Raw genomic sequence first — 8808 nt, 5'->3', positions numbered from 1 at the left:
TTTATAAAAAAAATTATGAATTACGTTTAATTATAGAATTTATAGTGATTTAAAATTGAACATGATTTTGTACGTACGATAAACTGATTTACTATTGTTGATATTTTATTGTGCGCTCAAGGATAAATGTATTAAATAGTTTAGAGTAAATACAAATTTATTTAATAAGATTTAGTTTTCGAGCAATTAAAAAAATTAAAAGAAGAAAAACAGAGGAATAATGTATAAATAAAGGTATAAGTCGTTGTTGGTATTTTTGAGTGCTTTCTCTATAAAAGGAAATAGAGAAAAACAAGACGGATATTCTTTCAGAAGCGTTTAAGAGTTTGCATCTGATACAAAATCCTATGAAAAAACTAAGGCTGAGGTAGGATCTGGGCGATCCTAGATAAGACCGAATATTCAAGGAAAAAGATTCAGAATTAAACTGAAGTATTGACTTTTTTTACTAAATTCGGTCGAAAAAAGTCGACAATTTGGTCAGATTTTTTTATAGTTTTCCTCAAATATTCGACTCAATCTAGTAAGATGCTAAAGATAATTAAGAAAAATAACATGAATAATTCATATCACACACTGAAACTTTCCAATGGATGTTTGTACCTCCCTAAAGAAAACACGATTGAGGAATATACATACTTTATATACCAGGAAATGGACATCATTGGTGTCACAGATGGAGTCAATGGTTGGGCTTGCTAAGTCATTGAGATAGACCACCTTTATCTATCCACATTGTCATTTGGAGAAAGACTACCTCAACGACAACCATCATTCATTGTTGTGAAGCATGCACTTGGCAGTGTCAAAAAGGGACCACCTCTACTAATATGGTGTTGTATTAACTTAGAAGACAAAAATCAGAGACTTACATGTCCATTAGGAAGCAAAAAATGGGTAGTTGATAATTGTCAAAATATTTGTATATGAATACATCACGTTCAGCTAAAATACAAGTATAGTCATTTAACATAAGAAAACTAACATTGTAAATCAACTTAATGAGGCATAATCTATCTATATATATACTAAATCTGTAGAAAGTGGTGCTGATGTGTCCTATTTCAAAACCTTCTTTGCTGAGGTGTCAATTTTCTAAAACCTCACATATTCTTTTAACACGGCTCACTTTCCATAAAAACGCAGTTTCCACATCTAATTGTTGCTCTCTACGTGGGACGGTTTTCATCTCCCTCTTCCATAAACCAATTCTCTCTTCCTCTCCAGATGGTTTTCTTATTCTCTTTCCTTTTGATTTCTCACCAGTGATTCTACTTCTTTTGTATCATTGTTACTCTTACTCCACACCACCGCGGTTGCCATCTAATTACTACCAAGGTTATTCTCTTTCTCTTTCTTTTTCTCTTTCGATTGTTTGTTTGATTGATCAATTCGCTTTATCTCCTCAATTTTGTTTTGGTTCTCAAAAGGAATTATATAGTTCACATTCATATTGTTCTTTTTGAGCTTCAATAAGATTTTATGGGCTGAGCTTCTTATAATTAACTGATTTCTGCTGCTTCTTTTTTTAACTCTTGCTTTTGAATCCATATTGAATGAGATCGCTTCAGACTTTTCAAATTTCAAGTGCGCCCTTGCTCATCCCTTTAGTAACTCATCATAATCCCTAATTCTTTGTTTCCCCTAAGTGAGCCTTTTGATTCCTTGATGAATTGTTCTTCGGTTGAGTTATGGCCGCTTCATCACGTTCTGATTCCAAATGAATGTCCTTCTGGTGGCGGGACAGCCACATAAGCCCGAAAAAGTCAAAATGACTTCAGGAGAATCTTACAGGTATAAATATGTTTAATGGAGACTTTGTTTGCATTTTTTTTCATTTTGTTCTCCTTTCTCAGGTTGAATTTTTGCAACTTGGCAAATTGGTTTGTAACCTGTAATGCCATAATGTGGCTCAAATACTTTTTAGTTGTAGTTTTGTGAGAGCTTAAATCTTGACTTGAGGCAATTTAAAATGGTCGAGTATGATGAGTTTGTAGGCTAAGTTTGTATGATATAGTCTGTTAATATTGTGCATTAAGTATTTCTTGCCAATTTAGTGTATCAATCGCAATATCATTCTGTGTTAGCCAACTTGAACTGTATAAAAGAAAAAGACACAATAATTTGTTTATTTATGCTTTGTTATTCCAACTTGAACTATTGAAATTTTGAAGACTGAATTTCCTATGATGCAATCTTTGCTTGTGATGTTTATCCCAAAAAGTTGACATCAGTATTGGGGCTTGTGCAGGGGAATATACAGGTGTGAAAATTGATGCAATTGGGTTATTCTAATTTGATTATATCTGAGTTTTTTTTGGTGGAGGAGGATGAGATTTTGGTAAAATTGTAAGATTTGGAAGTGGAATTGAACTTCTTCTTGAGTAAAGAAGTTGAATTGAGTAGAGAAGTGTTGTTGAGCTTTTTAGATAGAGAAGTGGAATTAAGGTTGGATAAGGAAGTGTTGTTGAGCTTTTTAGATAGAGAAGTGGAATTAAGGTTGGATAAGGAAGGGGGTTTAGGAAGAGAAGTTTTAGTTGAATTGTAGATTTTGAAGGGGGTTTAGGAAGAAGCTTAGTTTGGTTTTTAGTGGAAAGATTGGATTTGATAAGCTTAGTTTGATTTTTTCCAGTGATCCCTAAGATTCTTCTTCTTGATCTGCTCTAGAGCTGAGAAGCATTGGAAGACACACAAAAGAGAAGAGAAATGAAGAGAAAATGAAGAAGTACCTTTCTGAAATTCAAGTACAGTAGTGGAGCCATTGTATGAAATCTAGCTCAACTCTATCCATTGTATGAAATTCAAGTACAAGCCTTTGGTCATTTTTTTCATAAGCTAAATAATAACTTTTTGTTTTTTCAATATTATTGTATATCATAATGCTGATGCTCTTCATTTGGCTTTGGATGATGTTTTCTTGGAACTTTTCTCATCCTAGCAATTATGGAAGATGTGAAATTATTTTATACGTTGGTACTTGATGTGTTATGTAGATTGTTATTAGAAATTGTTTATATTACTAAATGTAGGTCTAGTACAAAAGAGCCATAAAAACTTACTACATTAGAAACTAGAGCCAAAAAGATTGATTATATTTACAATATGTAAGTATTGTAAATCCAATTATTTATAAATTGTAAACATTAATAATATTGATTGATTATTAGTAGATTTGATTTTCTAAAATATAGTTTGGAAAATATATCGACAATTTCAAGAGTTATAACTCATTTAATTTTGGGTTTGGTGAATCATAATCTTGGAACCCCAAATTAAGTTACGGACACTAAATCATTTAATCTTCGCTATTTTTCAAAATGTAGTTTGGAAAATATATTATCAAATGTGACAGTTTAATTGAGTTTGGGGAATCATAATCGTGACACCCCAAATTATCTTATGGACACTAAATCATTTAATCTTTATTATTTTTAGGGTAATGTATCAAAATAGGCATATGATTTTTGGAAAAATATTAATTTAGACTCTTCTACGTATAAAATAACACCAATATAAATTTAAGGTTTTAAAAATGATTACAGGGCAGGATACGACATTCATATTACTTCGTTAAATTATGATATCTCTCTTCACGTACAATTGACAAAACTTAACGGAGTAACATGAATGATATGTTATGTTCCGTTATTGAGATCTAAATTGGTACTTTTTTTAACGTTAAGCATATATTGGTGCTATTTTGTACGTGAAGCCTAATTAAATTGATACTTCCTCAAAAATCATAAGTCCGTTTTAGTACCTTATCCTTTATTTTTATAAATTTCAGTTTTTTATGTATAATCAAATATATAACAATTTTAATAATTATGAATTTTTATTATTATTATTTTATGACTGAGAAAATGGAGTACAATTTTTATTATAATTTTTGAAGACAAAAACCAATAATTATATCATTGTTAGTTTTAAAAAAAATAAAATTAAACAATAAAAGTGTGAATTATACCTTTATTATACTATGTATTAAATACATATTACAAATAGTATTGTACTATTATTTTAAACTATTAATATGTAAATCCCATGCATTGCACGAGTCTATAACTAGTCTATAAATAAAGGTATAAGTCGTTGTTGGTATCTTTGAGTTCTTTCTCTTTAAAAGGAAATGGAGAAAAACAAGATGGATAGTCTTTTAGAAGCATTGAAGAGTTTGCATCTGATACAAAATCCTAAGAAGAAACTGGGACCAATGTAGGATCTTGGTGATACTAGATATGACCGAATATTCAAGGAAAAAGATTTGGAATTAAATAGAACTATTGGTCTTCTTTTACTAAATTCGGTCGAAAAAAGTCAACAATTTGGTCAGATTCTTGATATTTTTCCTTAAATATTCGGCTCAATCTAGTAAGATGCTAAAAATAATTAAGAAAAATAACATGAATAATTCATATCGCACACTGAAACTTTCCGACAAATTTCTACTTCCCTAAAGAAAACACTCCCTAAAGAAAACACGATTGAGGAAGATGCACACTTTATATACCAGGAAATAGACACAATTGGTGTCACAGATAGAGTCGGTGGTTGGGCTTGCTAAGTCATTGAGATAGGCCGCTTCTAACTATCCACAATGTCATTTAGAGACAGACTGCCTTAGCGACATCCATCATTAGTTGTTGTGAAGCATGCACTTGGTAGTAGTGGTGTTGCATTATTGTTCCATTAACTGAAGCTTTGAAAAAAGGATTACTTTATTATAGATTCGACTTCATTAATTCAAGAATTTTAAACTAAAATATTCCTGCAAGTTTTATGAGATTGTAAAATTTGAAATGGATGGAAAACATTATTAGAGGCAAAAATGAAGAGAACGAAGAATAAAAATGGAAGAAAACAAAGAACAAAAATGGAAGAAAACATACCTAATTGAAGATAGATACCGATGAAATCCTATGGAGTCTGCCTCTTCTTCCTTCTTTTCTTCTTGAGATTGTAAAATTTGAAATGGGTGGAAAACATTCATCGGAGGCAAAAATGGAGAAAACAAAGAACAAAAATGGAAGAAAACATACCTGATTGAAGATTGACACCGATGAAATCCTACGGAGTCCGCCTCTTCTTCCTTCTCTTCTTCTCGCAGTCGATCGATTAAGTCAGAACTCTTTCATGTGGATGAAATAAAAAGAGGAAGGGTAATTTTGTCAAAGGAAATCGATCGATTAAGTCAGAACTCTTTCATGTGGATGAAATAAAAAGAGGAAGGGTAATTTTGTCAAAGGAAATTATTTAACTCTGCTTCCCCCGAATCGGGGTGTAAAGAAAATGAGGCAATATTTACCATCACCTACCTTACTCTTCAATTTACCCTCAAAACAAACAAGGTAATTCTTTTTCACTTACCTTACCTTACCTTAATTAACCCCCATAGCCTAAGAAGAAACTGGGACTGATGTAGGATCTTGGTTATACTAGATAGGACCGAATATTCAAGGAAAAATATTCAAAATTAAATAGAACTATTGGCCTTCTTTTACTAAATTCGGTCGAAAAAAGTCAACAATTTGGTCAGATTCTTGATATTTTTCCTTAAATATTCAGCTCAATCTAGTAAGATTCTGAAAATAATTAAGAAAAATAACATGAATAATTCATATCCCATACTGAAACTTTCCGAAAAATTTCTACCTCCTTAAAGAAAACACGATTGAGGAAGATGCATACTTTATATCAGTGTTGTAAAAATCGGTCAAGTCGGCGACTAATCGGCCGATATATCGGTGATTTTTACAACATCGACTGATTTTATATAACTGGTCGGCATAAGTCGGGACGATTTTCTTTCGCTTAGGCGTTTCAAATCGGGTTAAATCAGACAAGTCAGTCAAGTTAGGTTAGGTGGGAAAAATCGGTCTAGACGGGAAAAATGGCTAAAACAAGTTAAAATCGGCCCAATTTATAAATTACAATTAGTAAAAAATAATACAAGTAATTAGTATTAACTAATAACTATTTCATTATTTATTTAAAATAAATATTTATATTTTTCTATTATATAATATTTATTATTATTATTATTATTAGATAGTATAACTTATATTTTAAATGTGTTTATATAATATTTATTTAATATAAATCTAAAAAATAGAAAAACACAAATCTGATTAATCACGATTAATCTTTAATTAATCCCCGATTAATCTTTGGAGGTCTTGTCCCCCCGACTAGCGCCTAGTGACTTTTATAACACTGCTTTATATACCAGGAAATGGAAACCATTGGTGTCACAGATAGAGTCGGTGGTTGGACTTGCTAAGTCATTGAGATAAGCCGCTTCTAACTATCCATAATGTCATTTAGAGACAGACTGCCTTAGTGGCAACCATCATAAGTTATTGTGAAGTTGGCAGTTGTCAGAGAGGGGCTGTCTCCACTGATTTGGTGTTGTATTAACTTAGAAGCCAAAATGAGAGAATTATCACGTCCATTAGGAAGCAAGAAATGGGTAGCTGATAATTGTCAAAATATTTATATATAAGTACATCACGTCCAACTAAAATACAAGCATGGTTATTTAATATGAGAAAAATAACATTGTAAATCAACTTATTGTTACTTTTTATTTTATTTTCTACTCTTTCCCTTTCCTCTTCTTTTATTTATTTGTGTAACACCATCTCTGATGGCACTCTAAACATAAAGTACCATTGGCTTTTGCAGCTTAAATGGGTACCTGACACTATTTGATCATAATGGGATTATCCATACCTTGTATAAAAGACTATATGATCAAAAATATTTACTTGTGGTGGGTATGATAACCCCCTAGGGTACCCCCTACCTATCCTAATTCCTTTAGATACTAAAAAAAAATACTATTTTTTATAGATGTAAAATGTGGGAATTGGACCCACAACCTTTTGTCTACAACCATTAAGTAATGCCATTAAGCTATTTTATTCTTATTGATTAAGGTTAAAACATATATAATTTAATATACAGATTTGTTTATTAATTTCAATCAACATATAAAAGAAACCATAAATCCTACTACGCAGCCAACACCATCGGTTCTCTCAAATTCCTTCTGCATCCACTCCATTGTCCTCGGTCGTTCTCTAACAGCCACTATCCTTGATCTTTCATCCACCATCGTCAATTGTTCATCATGCAGCCACCATCACCGACGTCGATCATTCATCGTGCAACCACCATCGTTGATCGTCCTCGTTGTCCTTTCCCTAGCCACATTCGTCGATCGTTCTCTACTGGTAATTTTCTTTACTGTCTGTTTTTGGAACATCCTTTGACTTCATCTTCTTCCATATACTTATTTTATGCATGCTTTCATTAAAGCTAAGCAAAATATGAGAAGCTCATATGTTTTGGTTTATATTAAGAATCATTCATACTTTGACTTTGGTTTACATTATAGAGTAGAAGAAAGAAACGGGTAAAAGCAAGTTAGAAGAAGAAAAAGAATACGATTTTGTTACCTTTCTCCAAATATATATGCCTTTGAATGCTTTGACTTTATGAGTCTAACAGGAAGTGCATAATACATAGATTGGTATATCTAGATGCATTTATGTTTATGAATATTTGTTCCTTTTTGTGTTTTTCCTTGCTTTGTTTTCTTATAATGTTGTCGTCTTTTATTTGTGAAAGAATTGGTGTTGCTTGTTTAATGAATAGATAGTGTTACTTATTCCTAAACTCATACTTATTGTTTATAAATTTATAGTTTATGTTGCATTATGTCTTCATTTACAAGTGTGAACACAGGTGATTTAGAAAGTTCTAAAAATAACGAAGTTTCTCCTCAATCTCAATCTAATAATCCAACCCAAGATGAAACTAGTCTTAACCCATAACAAAATACACCAAATTCAGAACCTACAAGTACTTCAAATGTGAGTGGTAAAAAAAAGAATGTTGACTTTTTTTATGTGGGTACATTTTAAAAAAGTGAGGCGAAATGATCAAGGTTTTGCTGTTTGTAATTATTGCAAAACAAATCTAAAAGCTCCTAGTGGGAATGACATTAAATTCTTGCATAATCATTATGAAAAGTGTTCAAATAAATAAACTCTCAAAATAGACCAATATTTTGAAAAGCAAAAGAATATTGTCATTGAGAGAAAGGGTGATAGGAAAGTTCAATATGCAAACTAGAGTTTTGATCAAGAATATTCAAGAAAGGGGTTAGCTATTGCCATAATTAGACATGAGTACTTTTGACTTCATCTTCTTCCATATCCTTATATTATGAAAATTTATGATTGTGAAGCTGAAAATCTTTATGAAATCTTTGAAAACTTGAAGAGTAGAATTGCCATAACAACATACATATGGACATCAAATCAAAAGAAATGCTATATGGCAATTACTTGTCATTTTATTGATGATTCTTGGACATTGTGCAGTCATATTTTAAGGTAAATTGATCATGTTAACATAACTAAATTTCTATTGTATTAGTGATTTTAATATTTATTGACGTTGATTAAAGATTTAACTTTTTAATTGTCACTTTGTAGGTTTCTTTATGTTCCATCTCCTCACACTAAAGATAAGCTAGCAAGACATTGGCTAGAGGCGTTCACCAAGTGGAATATTGAGACGAAGATATCAACTATTACATTAGATAATTGCTCTATAAATGATTGTATGGTTTCTATTCCAGCAGAAAAGTTATATGACTATCTTTTGCTTGATGAAAAATTCTTGCACATGAGATGTTATGCATACATTTTGAATCTTGTGGTAAAGGATGGGATGTCAATTCTTGATAATGCTATAGTTAGAATTAGGGGTGCAAATGAGCCAGGGTGGTTCGCAAAC

This window comes from Euphorbia lathyris, chromosome 5 (assembly GCF_963576675.1).
Source record: "Euphorbia lathyris chromosome 5, ddEupLath1.1, whole genome shotgun sequence".
Lineage (NCBI taxonomy): Eukaryota > Viridiplantae > Streptophyta > Magnoliopsida > Malpighiales > Euphorbiaceae > Euphorbia > Euphorbia lathyris.
This window is presented reverse-complemented; position numbering follows the sequence as displayed.